We start from the raw sequence: 22,258 nt of genomic DNA, 5'->3' as shown, positions 1-22,258 counted from the left end.
AGATGGCTCAGCAGTTAAGAGCACTTGCTGATCTCCCAGAGGACCTGGGTTCAAGTTCCCGCACCCATATGGTGGCTTACAACCATCTGTAACTCCAATTTCAGGGCATCCCATGTCCTCTGGTTTCCATGGGCAATAGGCACACAAGTGGTATGCAGAGATACATTCAGGCAAAACACCCATATACATAAAATTTTAAAAAACAAAACCCAAATCTAATTCCCTACACCTTCTAGACATAGAGGATGAGGAATGTAGCCAGACTTGAGAATTCTAAGCCTGATAAGCAAGAACACTTATATCCATTTATTACCAAGGAACAGGTTGACTGTGGTGATTAATGTCTTGGCTTCTGTGGCTAAGTGTGATGGATGCTAAGAAAATCAAGTCCTCTTTAATTTCTTCTTCCCCAAGAGCTGCTGAGGGCTGTGGAGCCTGGTGGTTAGGGAAACAGGATTCTATATGGCGGGTTACCCACGTGAAATGCACATTGGCCACACTACCCTGAATCAGAAGGCTGCACTCTGGCACTCAAGAAGTGGAGATGAGAAGTTCAGAGGTCTTAAGCCGGCCTGGGCTACATTGCAAGTTCAAAGCCAACCTAGACTACATAGTGAGACTCTGTTTTGAAACAAAACAGAGGGAGAAGAAAGAAGAGAAGAAAGAGGAGGGAGAGGGAGGCTAACGCTCTCTGAGGTGCTCCCTGTTGGGGGAATGCATGCAGTTCACGTGGCCACAACCCACACAAGCCCCCAGCACAGATTCAGATTACAACCGGCCTGTAATTACACAGAGACCCCAAACCAAAACCAATAAACCCAACTCCAGGCAGTAAAAATGTAGAAGCCCAGAGAATATCGACACCAAAAGTCTTCCCCATCTGCACCCCTCACAGAACCCGTTAAGAGGGTGGTATAGAATAAAGCCTGCTGTGCTGTGCTTGGAGGCCCTGAAGCTGGCTGGTCTCACTTTAGGGAGAGCACGCACCGGGCTGAGATGATGCTGTGAGACGTTGACTCTTCAGATTTTACCCAGGGAAATTCATCTCTGTGTCTTTCACCATGTCAGTTCTCTATAGATTGACCTTTGTCCTTCATACCTTAGACACGTAGGGGTGAGGAAAGTTCTTCATAATCCCTGGTGACAGTCCAAGAAAATATCACTCCCAGTATGAGCCCTCTTCTGGAATCTCCAGTCTGGAGAACGGAATCTGGCAGGGTCTGCCTCCATCAATCAGGGCACCTGGAGGTAATGTCTAAAGGGCATCGCCTTCCAAGAACTGCCATCTCCTCTGTCTGTGGGTGGGTCTGAAGTTCATCCCGCACGGATGGCTCCCTCTTCAGCCTCCTGGAAACCTTCCAACCAAGACTGGTCCAGAATCTTGGGGCGTCGCCCTGGGGGAGAAGAGCCTGAAGTCACCCTGGGGGAAAGTCAGAGGAACACGGGCAGTGGTGGTGCATGTCTGAGGACAGCCTGGTCTACAGAGCAAGTTTCAGGACAGGCTCAAAAAAAAAAAAAATCATGTAGGGAATGATGGAGGAAGTCACCAAAGGTTGACCTCTGACCTCCACATTGCATGTGCCAATATAGGGACACACACATTGAAAGTGTAATTATAGACACTTCTGTGGTAATGTGGGGACAGCATCACCATATATCTTGGGAGAGCATCAAAAACACACGAGAGAGCTTGTTCCCTCCCGGGCACGCGTCACATTGGCCATCTTCAATAGTGATCGTTGCCCGGTTTCTGGTATTCTCATAAATGTTTGCGAGGCCCTCTCCTGGCCCCTCCTCCCCTCCCCCCCCGTCCTCTTCCTCTTCCCAAGGTCACCCTAATGGCTAAATCTTGAGTCATAGTTAAACTGGGGCTAGTTGTTTTTCCTAAGAAGCATTGTGTGCATCATATCATACAGCAGGGTGGTGTAACACGAATCTTAGAAGGTCTTATAATAGAAAACTCAGAGCAAGATATTGGGGTGAAAGCTGAAAGATCAGAGAAGCAGAGCAAGCCAGCTCTGCTTACCACTACAAAATCCTCAATCTAAAGAGAGTGAGTTTCTGTCTCCTCACGCCTTATATACCTTTCTCTGCCCAGACATCACTTCCTGGCATTAAAGGCGTGTGTGCTTCCCAGTACTGGGACTAAAGGTGTGTGCCACCACTGCCTGACTCTCTTTCTCTCTCCTATATTGGATCAATCTCAGAGAGATCCAGATGGATCTCTGACTCCCAAGTGATAGGATTAAGGGTGTGTGCCACCACTGCCTGACCTCTGTGTCTAATCTAGTGGCTGGCTCTGTCCTCTGATCCTCAGGCAAGTTTATCAGGGTACAAGTTTATTAGGGTACACAATATATCTCCATGGGGTGCCTTGAAAGGCAAGTTGTAGTGACATAAGGATTAAGGTCTGAGTTTGGAGGGTTCTGTTAAAAGGTCATCTTTCCACCCCGTCAAGCCATCAAGAAGCAGGATCTTGGCTCTGTGTTGGCTGGCTTCCACCAACCAGCCTTGAATACTTGTGACATCTGTCGAAGATCCTCAGCCCAGCCAGTCCTTCCATTCACAGTGACGAAGTGATGGCTGCCCCACTGTTTCTCTGGCCACTGTGACACAGTGCCTAGTGAAGCCAGCTAAGGTGGTTAGGGTTTCTGTTGTCTCAAGGCTCAGAGGATGTGGTTGTCGTGGTAGGGAACACGGAGCTCTGTCTGTGGTGGCATGTGCTGGGCCCTGGCTTGTTATAGTGTCAGGAGACCAGGAAACAGACAGACCCAAAGTAGGTGGAGCTCTCTCCCTCAAGGCTGCTCCCTAAGCTGTGTGGAGCAGAACCAGAACCACTCAAATCAGCAATCACAAAAGCAGCAGCCAAATTGGTTAATAGGGATGTTATTGGCTATTGTGGACTGGGAGTGTAGCTCAGTGGTAGAGTACTCGCCTGGTGTATCCTGGAACGCATACTTGATCTTCAGTATGATCAAGTCTGATCATACTGCCCCCCCCATGATTGGTTGTTGGATTTAAATGACAGCAATGTCATAACAGTGACTGTCCAGCAGCAGCCCGGTGCCACAGCACACCTGAGATTTTAAAGAAATGACAATGATGGGCAAGATGGCTCAGTGGGTAAGTTTACTGCCAAGCCTGATGACCTGAGTTCAGTCCCCGAGACCCGGGGATGGCAGGAGAGAATAAGCTCCAACATGTTCTTCTCTGACCTCCGTGCACTCATGCATACAAACACACACACCAAATAAATAAAATTCAGAAATAAAGAAATGATAGGGAGAGTGTTTGAAAAGAGGGCTGGAGATGGAGTGCAAGGGATGTTGGTGTCACTCATATTTGTATTTTTAAGTTTTGGAGAGCCACCAGACAAAAGCCCCCCAGTGACCACTGTGCTAACCCACCCCCACCCATCACGTGCCAGAGCTCCAGGGAAGCCCAGACAAGCTTTACATCAAAATCTATTCTCCAACCTTTCGAGAAGACACACAGCAAGGGACATGGCTGAGCCACACACAGCGAGGGACATGGCTGAGCCACAGACCCTCCTCCTTCTCAGGCATTAGGTGAAGTACCCCAAGAACAACACGACTTCAGATCAAAAGCTAAGGGGCCCCGCAGATGAGCAAGAGAGCACTTCTTTTTTTTTTAATTTTAATTTTTATTTTATTTTATTTATTTATTTATTTTATTTTATTTTTTTTTTTTTGGTTTTTGGAGACAGGGTTTCTCTGTGTAGCTTTGCGTCTTTCCTGGAACTCACTTGGCAGTCCAGGCTGGCCTCGAACTCACAGAGATCCACCTGCCTCTGCCTCCCGAGTGCTGGGATTAAAGGCGTGAGCCACCACCGCCCGGCTAATTTTTATTTTTATTTTGCAATACAACTCAGTTCTACATATCAGCTACAGATTCCTTTGTTCTCCCCCCTCCCACCCCCCTCACCTGCCCCCTAGCCCACCCCCCATTTCCACCTCCTCCAGGGCGAAGCCTCCCCCGTGGACTGAGATCAACCTGGTAGACTCAGTCCAGGTAGGTCCAGTCCCCTCCTCCCAGGCCGAGCCAAGGGACCCTGCATAGGCCCCAGGTTTCAAACAGCCAACTCATGCAATGAGCACAGGACCCGGTCCCACTGCCTGGATGCCTCCCAAATAGATCAAGCCAATCAACTGCCTCATCCATTCAGAGGGCCTGATCCAGTTGGTGACCCCTCAGCCATTGGTCCATAGTTCATGTGTTTCCATTCGTTTGGCTATTTGTCCCTGTGCTTTATCCAACCTTGGTCTCAACAATTCTCGCTCATATAAACCCTCCTCATTCTCGCTAATTGGACTGCCAGAGCTCCACCCGGGGCCTAGCCGTGGATCTCTGCATCCAGATCCCTCAGTAGTTCGATGGGGTTTCTAGCACACAATCTTTGTGGATTTCTGTGGGCCTCTCTAGCACTTTGCTTCTTCCTATTCTCATGTGATCTTCATTTACCATGGTCTCCTATTCCTTGTTCTCCCTCTCTGTTGTTGATCCAGCTAGGATCTCCCGCTCCCCCAAGCTAAGAGAGCACTTCTTAAGGGGAGGTCTGAGTGATGTGCTGCATGCTGGCTGCATAGGCAGGAAGGACACTTTTTGTCTTCCCCCACACACACTCCTGTTTCTACGGTCCCTCTTCCATATTCACATCCGTGCTTGACTGTCTCCATCACGCGTGAGCTCCCGAGACGGTGGCAAGGACCGATTTCCGAATCTCTCTCATCTCACCTTGAGCTGCTGCATGACAGGTAAATGTCCTTTGAGTGACGTGAAGGAAAGCAGGAGGAAAATGGAATGGCTTTGTTTTATCCTAAGAACGCCTCGGTTTCCTCCCCACCCCAACTGTAAATTAAATGGTGAGCTGACTTCACTCTAAGTTCTCTGAGTTGCCCCTGGATCTGAGGTGAATGGACCTGGATGATTTCAGGCTCGAAGGAAGAATACATTTTATGTTAAGAAGAGCCAAGAAGGATGTTTGTGAAGCACAGAAGACAGACAGAGGGGACAAAGTGGGAACTGTCCTCAATTTAAGAAGTACTTCAAGCAAGAGTATTGTGATAAAGGGCTAAGCTCTACGGTTGGCCACACCCACAGGTCCTTCTACAGTTGTCCTCCTAAATGGAAGGACTTGTGTGATCAATCACCTTCCGATGAAGGACTACCTGTAAGCCCGGGCTTCAGAACAACAGCCACAAACCAGCCAGTCCCGCCTTCCAAGGCAGCAGTGCTCAGCATCCATTAATCAACAGTTGGCTCTTCTTGACATTCTTGGGCCCCTCCAGGCTTTTCTACCTCGTAACTGAAGTTGTGTGGCGGGGAGAATTATTGCTTGTCTACATCAACTATCCCTTCCCTGGGTATATTGTGAGATAAATAGAGGAAGAAACTGGATCCAATTTCTAGGCAGGAACTCTTCCTGAATATGGATGCCTTCTGAGATCCAGGTTGAGGTAGGGTCGGCTTCTCCCATCAGGCAGACTAACAGTTGGTGAGTCTTGGAAGTCAGGCTGTCTTTCTTTGAGACTTTGACATATGATGTGGTTGATGAAACCCAGGGCTAGCAATCACTGGCGAGCTGAAGATACATTCTGGACAATGCCTCTGGCATCTTCAGTATTCACTCTTGCTTTTGATCTTAGTGCTCATGTTCCCAGGAGCTCCTGAGTTTATTATTGGCCTAGTGGCTGCAAGAGATTCCTCCCTTCTGATGTTGTTCACTCATCACTGGGAGGCCCCTGATTTATGATCCTGAACCCCAGAGCTTCAGCAAGGTCCACTGGGGTGGACTGTCACCTGGCCTTGAGAGTTAACTTGGAAGGGGAGTAGGGCTGGAGGAGTAAATGGGCCACCACATGAAGGTTCTGAAGGTCTGACTGTGTGTTTGAGCTAGAAAATGGTGACCTGCTGGTGCCTACATCAGAAAGGGATCTAGTCGAGGCCATAGTAATCATTCAGAGAAGCATTTCTAAATCACAGTAGGGAGAGATTGCTGCCAGAGCATCAGTAACCAAGCAGCCCCAGGAGCCCACCTCACACAGCAGACTCATTCCAAAAGCTGGGTGTCTCTGGAGAGTCACAGGGAAGTTCTGTAAAAGCAGAGGAGAGATGGCTGGGTGGTGCATTCACAGTGTGGGTGATACTTGCCTAAGCCTTACAAATCAAAATTAAAATCACCATTAAAAATACCTCCCATTTCTGGGCCAGTGAGAGGGCTCACTGGGTAAAGGTGCTTGCTGCCAAGCTTAATGACCTGAGTTCAGATCCACCAGCCCACACGGTAGAAGGAGAGAACTGACTCCCAGGTTGTCCTCTGACTTCCACACCTGTGATGTGACGTGTGCGTGTGCACATGTACACCAAATAAAGGGCAAAAATCTAACAAAAATCCTGAATTTCACTCTCTCTTTTAAAGATTTAGTTTTAATTATGTGTGTGTGCGCGCCTGTATGTAGGTATGTACACATGAATGCAGTGTCTGCCCTTAGGGTCAAGAAGAGGGGGGTCAGATCCCCTGGAGCTGGAATTATAGGTCATTGTAAGTCACTGCTCATGGGTTCTGGTAACCTAACTTCCATCTACTCCAAGACCAGTTCTTGCTCTTAACCACTAGACTGTCTCTAAAGCCTCTGTTTTCTTTAAAAAAAAAATTGTGTGTGTGTGTGTGTGTGTGTGTGTGTGTGTGTGTGTGTGCGTGTATGTGCATGCCAGCGCACTCACCTGTCTTTGTATACATAGAAGGAAGAGGTCAATTTTCATTATCTTCCTCTATCATTTTTCAATTATTTTTTAAGACACTGAACCTACAGCTGGCCATCTCAAGACAGGGTCTCTCACTGAATCTGCAGCTGGCCATCTCAAGACAGGGTCTCTCACTGAATCTGCAGCTGGCCATCTCAAGACAGGGTCTCTCACTGAATCTACAGCTGGCCATCTCAAGACAGGGTCTCTCACTGAATCTACAGCTGGCCATCTCAAGACAGGGTCTCTCACTGAATCTACAGCTGGCCATCTCAAGACAGGGTCTCTCACTGAATCTGCAGCTGGCCATCTCAAGACAGGGTCTCTCACTGAATCTGCAGCTGGCCATCTCAAGACAGGGTCTCTCACTGAGTCTGCAGCTGGCCATCTCAAGACAGGGTCTCTCACTGAGTCTGCAGCTGGCCATCTCAGTGAGACTGGCTGGCCAGCAAGCTCCCTCTGCCTTCACCCCACCCTCTCCACCAGCACTGGGGTTACAGGCACATGCTACCATGTCCAGCTTGGATTCTGGGGATCCGAACTCAGGTCCTCACACCATAGAGCACCTTCCTACTGAGCCCTTCCCTCAGTGTAGGTATTTCTTCCTTTATATCTGTTCTATCAACTCTTCCAAAGCTCTTGCTTTGTGTCCGAGTACTTTACAAACATTGGTTCAATCTTTCTGACAACCCTATGGTATGGCTCCCACAGTAATCCTTCTTCTATCCTTGATGGCAAACCAACAGTTGTATTATCCAGTGTTTACGGCATCTTCTAGACCTGTGCTTCTGTGGCTTACAACAGCACATTTTGGGGCTCAGTGGTTAAGACATTTGCTCTGTGTGAGGACTGGAATTCAGATTCCCAGAACCCACATAAATGTTGGATGGGCATAGTGACCCACTTGCCATTACAGCTCTCAGAAGTCAAAGCCTGCCAGTTCATCTGAACTGGTGAGCTCCAGGTTATGTGAGAGACCCTGCCTCAAAGAATAAGATGGAGAACAATGGAGGAAGACAGCCAACATCAAGCTTTGGTCTCCATATACATGCTCACACATGTGCATGCTCACTCATATGCACACTCACGCCACACTCACTCACATGCGCATTCACACACCACACACACAGAATCACACTTTCCTTAGGAGACATCCAGAGTGACCCAGGACTGGCTCTCTTCAGTGTAGACACAGGCTGTCACCCAGGATTCTGAATCTACTCCTCTAAATACTCGAATAGGCTTTTCTGGTGCTTCTGACCCTACAGACTCAATCAGAGGCATTAGAATTTCTCTCAGTGGTTGCTCCATTCAAACTCCATTAAGTTAGCCCCTTAATTTGTGGATTTTCCTTGGCTTAGGTCTAGCTGGCAGTTCTCCGGAGCTTGTATCCTCACACACAAGTCCAAGCGCAGCACATGGTGATTACACCCAACCTGGGAAAAAATGCATCTTTTCCTGACACAAACCAGATTTCTGTGGTGGGAAACTTGTTCTGTGGCCAGCACTCTGTATCTATGCTTTGTGTATCCACAGACTCAACCAACCACGTCAAAAATATTCAAAACAGAATTGCGTCTGTGCCGAGCACATGCTGACTTACCTCGTCACCATCCACAAACAATAGCTTGACAACAACTTATGTGGCGTCGGTGTCCTTTTGGGCATTACAAGTCATCTAGAAATGGTTTAAAGTACATTGGCGGATGCATGGGAAGGAGATGCAAATAGTATTTTCTACTATAGAGACCTGAGATTTCTTAGGATTTGAGCATTTGCAGGGGATCCGGAACAGAGCATCCTCCAGCCTGAGAGTCCCTAGTAATGACTGCAGGAGAGTCAGCACAGATCTGAGTGCCCCACCTTGGGTGTCTGGCTTAGCTCTCACAGGGATATGCTCTCAACCTAGTTTATTTTTGGCAACCCTCGAAGAATTGAGATGGAGCCAGCTAGGGCCAGAGAGGCCAGAAGAATGAGCTGTAGGTCACCAACTGGACTTGCCTGTCTCTTAAGGGTTTGAGGGTATCAGAGCAGAACCCACACTTGTCTCTTGATAATGTGATTCAAATATGGCAAAATGGCTCCTGGGAGAGATGGGTGAACCTGAGGGGTTGATTATTCCTTTTGTTGCTCTGGAACAGACTATGTGGCAGCCTCGCCCAGCAAATTGCTGCTCTACTTCTGGCTGAGCCCTGTCTGAGGGGCTCTGTGTGTCAACGCATCTCCGCCGTCCCCAGTCCGAGGCCTCTTCCCAAAGCCACAGAACCTCTGAGCGAGCCAACATTTCCCTCGTAATCATTTCCTACATAAAATCAACAAGGGGAACATGCCTCTTTAAGCACATGTCGGGATGATTATGTCTCTCCTTGACAGGGAATTATCAACGACGGCCCTGGGGCTCCTAAGACTGGAGAGATCATAAATCTCTGATTAATGGGGTAGGACAGATTGTTGATATTCTCGGAATTCAATCTTCTAACCTCAGAGCCATGTTTACAGCTCATGGACTCGCAGCTTCAGAAAAGAAAGGCCTGTTTTGTGTGCTTGGTTATTAGGAGATGGCTCCAGAGCAAGGAAATCAGCCAACATGCCTAGTGGGTTAGCCTAAACCAGAGCATGCATTTACACAATGATTTAGGATGGAAAGCCCCAACAATGCATGAAAATACTCTGGCTTCAATATTCTACCCATAGTACCTGTCACTGGGCCTACATGGAGCCCTTCAGGGGCCTCCGTGGTTCACTTTGCAAACCATTGTGGGGCTGCCCTCCTTCTAACACCCACAGAGAATGTAACCTGTCCACCCCTGACTGCCACAGTCTATTTCTTTCTTTATTTCATATATAAATACATATATATATATATATGCATGTATGTATTATATATTTTTCCCCAAATGAGTGACTGAAACACAGAGCTCTTTATGAAACATGACTCCCCTGAAGAATGATAACATTTTGTTCTGCATTCTTTGGCGGCACCCAAGTCCATGGTTGGACAGAGGTGACCACTTTCATTTTCATCACTGTGTTATGGCTGCAAAAACCACACTGTGTTATAACTTTCCTCATTCTACAGAAAAGCTACATGAAGAATAGAAATGAGTAACTCACCCCAAATTGCCCACGAATCCAGGGTTATTAGGATTCCCAGGCCAGTGGGCTCACCACAAAACTGCGCTCCTTGACAAACAGAATGTGGAGACAAGCCAAGTCTCCATGCCAAACGCTCACTGTCTGCCGCCCAGGTGGAAAGAGGCCAGGTGTAATTTGTTCATGGGAGAGAGCACAGCCTGGGTAGGAGGTCAGGGATATTTTAGAGATAAGGGCGAAAGCATTCTTTAGAGACTGTGGGTCATCACTTATAATAAAATTGATGGGGCAGTACTAAATCCAAAGCGACACGCAGGCTGGAAGCCATCCACGGTGGAGGATGGATGGGTGGACGAAGGGTGGGGCTGTGCACAGTGGGAGCGGGGCGTCCTTTTCTTCGCAGGAAGAGGCCCAGCCTAGACTGTGGCCGGAGACCATGCTGGAAGCAGAATGACGAGATGAATGTCCAGTCCTGGCATCCTTCTTCCTGTGGGGCCGCCTCTTTCTTTCTGACAACTTCCTGACTTTGTGTCCCTCCTAGTGACTCAGATGGTGTTAGTGGGGGACACAAAGTATGTTCACCCCACCCTCCTGCCCTGACGAGAGCTCTCTTCCCCCAGATCTCCCTCTCTCTTCCAGCAACCCACCCTCATCCTGTCCTTGGTGATTCTGTTTCCCTATAGGAAAATTTCCCTCAGTGCAGTGGGTCGTTCAGAGAAATCATCCCTGGACCAGGGATCCTGAAAGTGTAGTCATTCCTTCAAAATCAGCTAACTCCAGGGACTGTCAAAGACACTGACCCAGTTTCCTTCCCTGTCAAGATGATGAAATATCCTGACAAAAGCAAGTTCAGAGAAAAGCTTTATGTGGCGACAGTTCGAGGTGACAGTCTATCATTTCAGGGAATTCAATGCAGGAACTTCTCACCTAATCATATCACAACCAAGAGCAGAAAGAGAACAAACACAGGCATATGTTCTTGTGCTCAGGCCCCTCTCTCCACCTACACGATCAAGGACCCTGCCTAGGGAATGATGCCACCCACAGTAGGCTGGTCTTTTCCCATCAATTAATGTAATCAAGACAGTCCATTGCAGACACACCCACAGCTAACCTAATCTAGATAACTCCTCACTGAGACTCTCTTCCTAAGCAATTCTATATTGTGTCGTGTTGACAATTAAAACTAACCAGGTGCTCAAGACCCTTGAATAAAATGTAGTATCTGCACAGAACCTACATATCTATGTAAAGCACCGCTGGATTACTTACAATATGATGTAAACATTATGTAAATGTAAATTGCTTAGGAAATATTAAACAGGAGAAAAGTCTTTTCATGGTCAATAGACATGATTTTCTTTCCAATACTTTCCATCTGTGGTTGGTTGAATCAACAAGTACAGACACTATGGCCACAAAGAAGCAACATGTTGTAGCCAGAATGTAAGGACCATGGAAGATGACATTCAGCTTCTGAGTTGACAAACAGGACTTTGCAGCCAACAATGGACTTGGAAAGCCAGGCTTTGTTCAGGCATACCGAGAGCCAGGCTCAGAGAGCTAACCCATAAAGTTATAATCTGAAGAAAGGAGGGAGTGACAACCAGCTCTTTCCAGGCCTAGAGGATTGTGGGATACAGCTAGCCAACAGGAAGAGTGATTAACAGTGCAATATGTAGGTCTCACTGTGCCTCTCTGGGCTGAGATTGGAGTGGGAAAGGCGTGTGCTGAGTGGAAGAGAATCAGAAGGTGCAGAGTTCACAGTGTGCTTTCTACTGGGGCAACACCACTGTGCTGGCGCCTTCTCACCCACACGTGGGCCCTGAGAAACAAAGAGGGTGAAGAGTATGAGGTAGCAGAGTGCGGCTCTAGACTGAGGCCATCAGAAGCTCAGCTGAAGTGCAGAGCGGCGCTGTGGAAGGAGCCACATGATCGGATGATGAGCAGAGACACACGTGGCCGCCATGGCGGCATTCCGAAGCTTCCCATTCCAGACTGACCAAGAGTCACTAGTCCTCCAGTCACTGACATCAGCTGACCAATTCTACTCCAGAGGGGAGCATCCACAGTGTGCTCATCATTGTCCTGTCTCTGGTTGCCTTCCCTAATGCCTGGGGCACATCAGCTCTCCCCAGCCCCCACCTACCCAGACGCCACCTTGGAGGGGCAAATGGGACCTTACCATCCAAAGGGTAATTGTGTCATGCTTAGTGACAGATTGTGAAGTGTGACTTTGAAGATGGGAGAGCTGCCTAAGTAGATGAGACCAGTACAGCACACAGGTTGAGTCAACTGATGATGTCCCACAGCAGAAAGGCCATGATCCTTGCCTTTGCCTCACCAGTGGTGATCCTGGTAGAGACAGACATTCACGTTCATCAACCAGTTTATTCTAGAATCATGTTTCTGAATTTGAATATTCTTTATCCACCTTCCTCCAGGTTTATAAACAGTGATCTCCCCAAATGTCATTTTCTGCAGGAATAGAAAAATAACCCTAAAATCTACATAGGAACAATGAGCATGCCAGACAGGAAAAAAAAAGTGCTGAGAAGGAAGAGTAAAGCCAGGGGTCTGGGTTTCCTAACTTCACAATACATCATAAGCTGCTGTGGAAATGCCCTGGCCTGGACGTGGCCAGCGCTGTCCTGAAATGAAGCAGCTGCGATTCCCAGAGATGCTCCAGCATCCCCTCACGGAAGGAGCAGGAGGTTCATGAGGCATCCAGGTTCCTCTCCTCCCCAAGAACACATAAGTAATCAATGCTTCCGGGAAGGGAGGCCATTCCTCCGTGTTTAGCAGTTTCACAATTGCCCATATTCCTGTACGTTACCCTGACCTGCACTCCTACATATAACCTTCTCCCTTGCTCCTGCGTATAACCCTCACCCACATTCCTGTGTGTGACCCTCACCCACGTTCCTGTGTGTTATCCTCACCCACGTTCCTGTGTGTGATCCTCACCCACGTTCCTGTGTGTTACCCTCACCCACGTTCCTGTGTGTGACCCTCACCCACGTTCCTGTGTGTGACCCTCACCCACGTTCCTGTGTGTGACCCTCACCCACGTTCCTGTGTGTGACCCTCACCCACGTTCCTGTGTGTGACCCTCACCCACGTTCCTGTGTGTGATCCTCACCCACGTTCCTGTGTGTTATCCTCACCCACGTTCCTGTGTGTGATCCTCACCCACGTTCCTGTGTGTGATCCTCACCCACGTTCCTGTGTGTGATCCTCACCCACGTTCCTGTGTGTTATCCTCACCCACGTTCCTGTGTGTGATCCTCATCCATGTTCCTGTGTGTTATCCTCACCCACGTTCCTGTGTGTTATCCTCACCCACGTTCCTGTGTGTGATCCTCACCCACGTTCCTGTGTGTGATCCTCACCCACGTTCCTGCGTGTGACCCTCACCCACGTTCCTGTGTGTGATCCTCACCCACGTTCCTGTGTGTTACCCTCACCCACGTTCCTGTGTGTGACCCTCACCCACGCTCCTGTGTGTGACCCTCACCCACGTTCCTGTGTGTTATCCTCACCCACGTTCCTGTGTGTGACCCTCACCACGTTCCTGTGTGTGACCCTCACCCACGCTCCTGTGTGTGACCCTCATCCATGTTCCTGTGTGTGACCCTCACCCACGTTCCTGTGTGTGACCCTCACCCACGCTCCTGTGTGTGACCCTCACCCACGTTCCTGTGTGTGACCCTCACCCACGTTCCTGTGTGTGACCCTCACCCACGCTCCTGTGTGTGACCCTCACCCACGTTCCTGTGTGTGACCCTCACCCACGTTCCTGTGTGTGACCCTCACCCACGTGCCTGTGTGTTATCCTCACCCATGTTCCTGTGTGTGACCCTCACCCACGTTCCTGTGTGTGATCCTCACCCATGTTCCTGTCCGTCAATGCCAATTAAATTCCTAGGCTTACCAATGAGGCTTGGGCCCAGTCCTCCTCTGGTGTGCTGTTGATGCCCTGCCTGCGGGTAAACAGACCTTTATTTACATCTTCCCAAAACAAATCACAGAACACAAACCTACACTAGCTAAAGCTGTGGTTATGGCATAAAGACAGACACAGAGACCTACGGACAGAAGCAAGCATCTGCAAAGAATCTCACAGGTATAGGACCAACTGGTCTTCAGTGAGGATGCGAGAGTCAACACGGGGGAAGTGATACTTTGACAGACGGTGTTGGGGAAACTGGTTCTTCACATGCAGAAGAATGAAACTGGACTTTCTTCCACATGCAAAAACCAACTCCAAAGGCATTTAAAGAATCAGCCCATGGCCTTCGCCACAGAGGAGCAAACACTGGGAAGAAACCATGGCATCTGTCTCAGCAGTACCCCCGAAAGAAAGAAATGTGATTCTGCCAACTAGATAGGTTCTACACAGCCAAAGAAACAGCCATGGGCAGAAGAGACAAGCTGCGGAACTGCCGTGTGTGTGTGTGTGTGTGTGTGTGTGTGTGTGTGTGTGTGTGTGTGTGTGTGTGTGTCAACGAGGGGTAATATTCAAAGCGTAGAAGGAACCCCTTCAACTCAATAGAAAACAGACCTGATTTGGAGCATAGAGAACAAAAACAATTGAACAGACACTTCTAACAATAGAAATGCTAACATAATTGTGCAATGGGCATATGAATCACTAATCAGGAAATTGCAAGTCGGCGTGGCAATGAGACACATCTCACACATGATAAGATGGCTCTAATCAAAAACCGAAGGTGCTGGTGAGGATGTGGAAAAGCTAGAGGCTGTGCTGATGAGAGTTGTGTCCTAGCTACTTTCTGTTGCTGCGAGAAAACACTGACCAAAATCCGCTTAGGGAGGAGAGAGTTTATTTGGCTTACACATCTTGATCACAGTCCATCGTGGAGGGATGTCAAGGCAGGGACTCAAGCGGGCAGAAGCAGGAACCATGGCACAGCTGCTGACTGGCTTGCTCCTCACGGCTTCTCAGCCTGCTTTCTTATAGACTCCAGGACCACTGGCCCAGGGACGGCACCACCCACCATGGGCTGGGCCCTCCCACATCAATCATTAATCAAGAAAATGCCCAAGTCATGTCTCCAGGCCAATCTGATAAGGCAGTTCCTCGGTTGAAGCTCCCTCGTCTCATGAAACTCTAGCTTGTACCTCGCTCACAAAACTAACGAGCTCGCCGTGACAGTGAGAGGACAAAATGACACCAGAGATACAGAAAACAGTATAGAGGATCCACAGAAAGCCAAAGACAGAAACACAAAGCCAGACATTCCACTTCAGGGTGTTTATCCTGAAGAACTGAAATTAGGACCCCAAAGGAATGTTCACACTCCAGTATTTATTGCAACATCATTCACCATAGGCAAACTGTGCAGGCAATCTGAACGTCCACCAGCAGATGGATGCATAAGGAAAATGTGGTGCATATGCACAACGGAGTCTTATTCAAATCCAGGAGGATGCTCTGCCATGGGTGATGATGTGGGTGGGTCTAGAGGCATTGTGCCAGGTGAAATGAGAGCATCGCAGAAAACAAATATCGAATGATTTCACCTATTTGGTTATCTCAAATAGTTAAATTCACGGAACGTTTCAGAGTTGGGGAGCTGGGGAAGGAGAATTGATATTTGATGCACGTCCAATTCTGAGTCTGTAAGACAAGCATGTCCCAGAGAGCTGAGTGTTGTATCTCTAATTAGCAATACTTTTAACGATTAATTACATTTTTGGCAAATCTCATATTTAATATCTTTACCACAAAAAGGAAGGAAGGAAGGAAGGAAGAAAGGAAGGAAGGAAGAAAGGAAGGAAGGAAGAATCAGTCGAAGCTACTTATTTGTTACTTTCCCATTGCTTTGAGAAAATACCTGATAAGAAGCAGTTAAGGGCTAAGGGCTTCCTTCGGCTCACAGTTTGAAAGAACACAGTCCAGACGGTGGGGAAGGGATGGCTGCAGGGCCATGAGGCCAGAGTACGTCGACAGTCAGGGAGCAAACAGCAGGCAGGAGGGGAGGCTAGGTCCACCCTCCAAGTCATCCACTTCCTCCTGCAAGACTCCACCTTCTAAAGGCTCCGCAGCCTTTCAAAAACAGTTCCATCAGCCAGGGGCCAAGTGCTCAACACATGAGGCCATGGGGGACATTTCTCACTCAACCCACAGCAGGGTAAAATTCCATTTATTGAGACTTTTAGGAGGGTAGCTGTGGGTAAGGAGAGAATCCAGGTTCCTTGCACCTTGCACCCGAGAATCCATCCTAAGTGCAGCATGGCTGGTCACCCAGTAAATGTCACTCGCCGCCCACAGATGCCTGCTCAAAGGGTGAGGAAAGAGGACAAGGCCGTGTCATAGAAGGGGCAGAACCAGTCTTTGTCCATAAGCCTGTTAGACTCGGAGGCTGTGGTTTCCTACCACATCGAGGTTCACAAAACACTGGCTGTAAGACCCCGTGAAGATGGCTGCATCGCGTGAGTCACAGGAGCCAGGCATGAGAGGCGGCCCCAGGCAGAAGGCACATTACTTGAGTCTCTGTCACAGAATAGACCTGCTCTAGGCCCCTTCTGACCCTGGGTGAGTCTGAAAAACCTGGAAGAGATTTTAGAGTCTGAATTACACCAGCGTTTCTAGAATATTCTGGAGTTCACACTTGCTCAATTGAAGACCCCAGAGAGGTGACTGACATGACCCTGTGCCTGGGCACTGTGCATGGCAAGATGGAAGGGTCCCCGCGGTGACCAGCAGTGCCACTGACATCTGCCAGCCAGTCAGCAGGGGGTCACCTCAGCATTTGGAAGTGAAGTCATGAAATTAGTCACCACTGGCCCAGCCAGCTCAGACTCCTGTGAAGAGTCTTTGCAAAGAGACTGCAGCGTGGAGCTGACTGGCTACTTTGGGATAAAATTGGATGAAAGACGACTAAGGGGGTCGTTTCTTTTAAAAATTCTTCATCCTAAAATACAGACTGTATCAGATTCTCTGTGCACAAAGTGTACCAGGGAAGGGGTACAGGGGCATGTGCGCGCACACACACACACACACACACACACACACACACACACACACACACACACACACACACACACAGACACACAGAAAGCCCAGTCTGCCTGTCCCCACACTCAGCCTCAGAAGCTTCCAGTAAAACTGGTAGGTGGGACCCAGCTGTGTGTGGAGATTGTCCTTCACACCCACTGACCAGCCATCCCAGGGGAAAGAGAACAGCTGCCTGGAGGCCTAATGAGCTGGCTTTCCAGACGGCTTGGAAAAGTTCCCCCACAAACTCCACATCTATCCATCAGAGAGGCAAGCCCCTGCAGACTCCCGCACTCCTTGGTTTTACAAAACATTGGCAATGAACGGACACAGAAGAAACGTACGGCCTTGGCTCATGCCTCCTGTTTTCTTACAACTTAATGAGACTAAATCGCTGATAAGTTGTTTTGAAGCGTAACAGTGCACCCCATGTGGGGCTGGAGCGCAGTCCCGTTCTCCCCAGGGCTGATTCCAGTCCTGGCATGTCATTCCACCTAGAGCCTCTGTGTTCTGTGTTTTCCAGCGATTTCTGTGAGTCAAGGTGGGGTTAGCCTGTGGCACGGCAATCCACTCCAAGCCCTTCCTAACACATTCCACACACTGGAAAAACAGCGCTCAGAGCCTGCAAGAGAAGTGACCCACTGAAAACATCCCCAGTTGGACAGAATTGTAAGTATCCAGCTTTTGCTCCACAGGTGCCCATGGACGCTTAGAACTGGAGATGCCCAGCGACTGGGAAATAGCTCCATAAGCACTGGATTTGAGGAGTGACATGGGTGACTGGTCTGGGGGTGTCTTTAGCATTCTCAGGGGGCCGTGGGCATCAAAGATGCTGGGCCTCTGCACGCTGTGGCGAGGGGCAGAACACAGTGTGCGTGAATCGCCCGCTCCATGATGATATATCCCGCTCAGAAAAACTGCAGAATAGCTTTGCTCCCAAGGGACTGAGAATTTAGATGACATCCAGAGGCTGGTACTGCTTGCCACAGTGTGATGTTGGGCTCAAACCCCGGAACACTGGACTAGGATGGAGCTCAGGCAACAGAGGGCTTGCCTAGCCTGACCGGTGCTCTGGGTTCTATCCACAGCACCACCTAACACCAGGTGTGGAGCGTGCTTGTAATCCCAACACTGGGAGATGGAGGCAGATGGATCAGAAGTTCGAGGTCACCCTCAGATGAGAGCTGGAGGCCAGCCTGGGATGCAGAAGACACTGTCTCAAAAAACAAACAACAAAACCCTCTGACCTCAGAATCTCTGCTGTGTGACTTTGAGAAAATTTCCTAACTCCTCTGTGCCTTACTTACCCCATCTGTGAAGAGAGCATCTAGCTTGTGAACATCTTAAGGGGTAAGAGAATGGACCACTCAAAACTAAAGTTCTGATTCCTACTGAGCATTGTGTATAGATAGCTCTTTAGATTGTGGCCCTGGCTGTTATGGTTTGGATGAAAAATGCTGTGTTTGAAGGGTTGGTGCCTGGCTGGTGCGCTTTCTGGGTGTCATGGAACCTTTGGGAAGTGGGTCACTGGGAGCGGGGTGGGTCACTGGGAGCGGGGTGGGCTGCAGTTAATAGCCCAGCCCCTGCTTCCTATTCCATCTGCACTCTACACAGGTGAGATCTTCCTTGCCAGGCATCCTGCCCCGGGCCCAACCAAGGGGACCGCCAAGAGCAGCAGCTGCTTGTCCCTGTGAGGGAGGGACATAAGCTGTTAGAGGACAGAGTGATGAAGGGCTGAGCGCCCACAGTTCTCAAGCACCTTAAACATTGTGCACAGGGAAATCCAACTGCAAAGGCGTTGCTTGCTTAGGGTCAGGAGTTGGCCTGGGTAGAGATGGCTCCGAGAGAGAGAGAGAGAGAGAGAGAGAGAGAGAGAGAGAGAGAGAGAGAGAGAGAGAGAGAGAGAGAGAGAGAGAGCGCACCTGGTCATGGGGAAGGCTGGGCATTGAGATGCCTTCATTTCAGAAACCGCATGGGGTCCTTCTCGGTTTGTTTTGACACCTTTGTGCTAAGGATTCACATTCTACTTCCTTCTAGTTTGCCAAAAAACTAAATTGATTTTGTGGGCTTCAGGGACAAGTCTCAAATCCAAGCCAACCACGGTCATCTCTAGGTCAGAGACAGTGACCACTCAGGCAGACTTCTGCAAACACCTTAGGACCCTTTCGGGATTTCAGGTCAACGAGGCTTAGCTAGGAATGGAACCCAGACGCCAAGTTGTAGCTGGAGTTTTCCTGCCTGGCCCACAGTCAGGACAAATCTCTCTCACCCGCCAGTCCCACAGCCGCTCAGACCCAACCAAGTAAACACAGAGACTTATGTTGTTTACAGACTGTATGGCCGTGGCAGGCTTCTTGCTAACTGTTCTTATATCTTATATTAAGCCATTTCCATAAATCTATACCTTGCCACATGACTTGTGGCTTACAGGCATCTTCACATGTTGCTTGTCATGGCGGTGGCTGGCAGTGACTCCCTTCCTCAGCCTTCTGCTTCCCAGAATTCTCTTCTCTGCTTGTCCCGCCTATACTTCCTGCCTGGTCACTGGCCAATCAGTGTTTTATTTATAGAGTACAATATCCACAGCACCAAGTACCCCAAGTTGGCCTCCTAGATGCAGCCTGCAGGCCTCTGTGTCCTGGGGAACCTTAGAGTGAGGACAGAGACTCTAAAGGCCACTTAGACGGGCAGCGCCAGCCACGGTCAGCTTTGAAACGAATGGCCCCCCTCTCCTTTTCTTTTCTTATTTTTTTTTAAGCCGAGCTGGATGTTTCGCTGCTGAGGGAGGCAATGACCAGTCTCTGCAGGTTTTTTATTACCCGGGAGCATTTTCCTCCTGACCGTGTTTCAGAGCTACCCTCTCGCCTTCCTGCTCTTGGCCGCTCACGGGAATACCTCATGCCTCCGTGCCAGCTCTGAAGAGTGTAATCAGTTGCAAATGTTTGGGGGTGGATGACTGATGGATGAGGGAACTTTATCACCGCTCCCATTTTTTACTGTTCGAAAACTGTGGAAGTCTCACATGAGACAGCCTCCTGCCCCGCTTCTTCCTGCCCTGAACGGTCCTTTAAAAATGATTAAAGGGGCAGCCAAAGAAGGACGGTTGTAAGCCGCCAGAACAGTGAGGACGTGGGGCCAGGACAGCCCCGCGGAACCGACCACGGTCCTCTCACCTCATCCCCAACGTCAAGGAGAACGCCACCTTGCTTTCTTTTGTGTTTTTGTTTGCTTATCAGTTTATTTTCTTGCGGTGCTGGGGATAGAACCCAGGACCTCACACATGGTAGGCAGATGTTCTGCTACTGAGCTGTGTCTCCAGCCCTACTTTTGTGTGTGTGTGTGTGTGTGTGTGTGTGTGTGTGTTTTCATGTCAAAAATCTGTCCCAAATTATGGCCCTACAGCCTCCGGCATCTGGGGTCTTCCAGTTAACCTTCTGCCTACCTGCTCAGGTGTCTCACAGGGAGCTCAGAAAACCTGCTGTTAGGACCCTTCTCTAACTGGTGCTGTTACCCTCCAATGTCATTTGTGGTGTACCCGGTCTATGTCTGGCACCCAGTACCAACAACAAATCAGTGCTTCAGCCTGAAGGAGTTTACAGCTGGAGGCCAGAAACACACAGGCAAGAATGGCAGCCAGAGACTGGCATTGAGGGCAGGAGTGAGCTTGGGATGAAGTCCAATGGTAGAGCTTGGACTCACAGGGTCCTCTTTCCACTCAACAGAGCCACCCAGATGAGTTCAATCAGACCGTCCAGTCTCCGGGTTCACGGGTGCAGGGCCACCATAACAAGGCTCTGTGCTCTGTGGTGCAAACAGAAATGAGTGGTCCCAAGAGTCTTCTAACAGGAAGTTGGGGTCCTGAGTCAGCAGGGTCATTCCTTGGGGACTCTGAGGGTAGTAGTCTTGTGTGAGGGTGAGCAAGCAGAAGAAGCTACCCTGCCTGAGTCACTGTGCTTCCTCTGAGACCTGGGAGAGAGAAGACTCAGTGTGGAAATGAGGAAAAGAGAGGAGTCCCCATGTGCTGTCTTGAAATGACCGTGTGTCTGCCGTGGTCTAAGGCCTAGTTTAGCCTCTGCACCCCAAGGATAACTTGTCTTCCCTGAGATCTGCTTGTTACCTTCATCCATTTATCTTTCAACACCACAGACAGCCTTTTCAACTCACAGCCTCTCCCTACTGCCACTTTGGGTTTCAATAAGGATCCTCAGCAGCTGAGATGTGCGTGCGCCCGCTCATGAGTCTGGTGTAAAGGGGCACCTGAAGGAGTCTAACATTCTGCTTGAAGCAAGTGGCCCTTAGGCGCAGTTCCCTTTGTGCTCTGTGGACAGAAATCACAGAAAGACAGACACGTGGGAAAAACAAACAACAAACTAACCATAGAAATTATCCCTGTGTCCCGGAGGATGAGTGACCAGCACCGGAGGGCGAGTGACCAGCAGGAGCCTGTTCTGTGCACATTTGTTGAGTGGCTCTGTGCTCGAGGCCTGTGCTGGATTGGAAGACTAACAGAGAGGGACATAAACCTCAGCTCATGTTGCTCACAGCCTATCTGGGCACCAGACATAGAGAAAAGCCAACGTCTCAAACTATTTAGTAACTGGAGCATGCCCGAGAAAGAGCGGCTGAGCACGCTTCGGTCACTGAGTCAAGGAGGCCTTACCTTTGCAGAGGAGCATCCCTGGTACGGCTCATGGTCAGCCCATCCCTCAAACAAAAGGAGGGAAGAGTGGGGAACACTGCCCCCCAAGTATGCTCTCTGGCCACTGCAGAACCGGCTACACACTGGACTTCCCACCTGCAAAAGCAAGAAAAGGATGCTCAGGGCCAGCTCTCACATCTGAGAGACTTCTTTGCTTTCCAGTCTCGGCTGCCCTTCCCGGAGAACAGCTCTGGACAGGCCTGCTCTGTTACTCACTGGGCTGTTCAGCCAGCAGATCATCTCGAGGCTTCGACCTGCTAGAGAGCCAGGGGGTGCTGCCTGATGGGATGGGGAGGGGTGCGGTGGGGCAGGGCAGGCTGAGGTAGAGGCTGACCAGGTAGAGAGAGGAAGGAAGTCTGTCCAGTGGGAAGAAGAGCTCATGCATAGCACCCAGACAGACGAAGCCTAGCAAATATAAAGGCCTGGGGACTAGAGACACCAGGTGGGAAGGCAGAAACCGACTGTGAGGCATGGAGCCAGCCCTGGTGCTCTGTGAGCTCACGCAGGGGTGCTGCAGCCTTTCCTCCCTAGCACTGTGGCTGCACCCCCTCCCCCCCCAGGGATGGAGGAGATGGAGGTGACAGGTCAGGTGTGAGGGGCTTCTCCACACTTCTGTTGCCATTCACAGCTCATTAAAACCATGATCAGGTGGAGGCTAAGTGACCTCCTAGGGTGTC

General features: G+C 49.5%; 1 protein-coding gene across 12 annotated transcripts in view; it reads left to right on the top strand.

Annotated features, from left to right (window-relative positions):
* The window catches only part of Cldn14 (claudin 14), a 103,523-nt gene that overhangs the window by 7,543 nt on the left and 73,722 nt on the right, over positions 1-22,258 (top strand). For 6 of the 12 annotated variants that reach the window (XR_008218930.1, XM_052741241.1, XM_052741242.1 and 3 more), the window contains exons 2-3: positions 17,406-17,551; positions 17,971-18,232. The exons of 4 other annotated variants lie outside the window; for them this stretch is intronic. The gene's annotated coding sequence lies outside the window, so the exon portion shown is untranslated. The remainder of the gene's footprint in view (positions 1-17,405; positions 17,552-17,970; positions 18,233-22,258) is intronic. 2 more of the 12 variants (XM_052741246.1, XM_052741245.1) reach the window with 1 other exon arrangement.

Source organism: Peromyscus californicus, unplaced genomic scaffold (genome assembly GCF_007827085.1).
Source record: "Peromyscus californicus insignis strain IS unplaced genomic scaffold, ASM782708v3 Scaffold_16__1_contigs__length_79575227, whole genome shotgun sequence".
In the NCBI taxonomy this organism is placed as follows: domain Eukaryota; kingdom Metazoa; phylum Chordata; class Mammalia; order Rodentia; family Cricetidae; genus Peromyscus; species Peromyscus californicus.
Note: the sequence above shows the minus strand (reverse complement) of the source record. Positions and strands in the feature narration are given on the sequence as shown.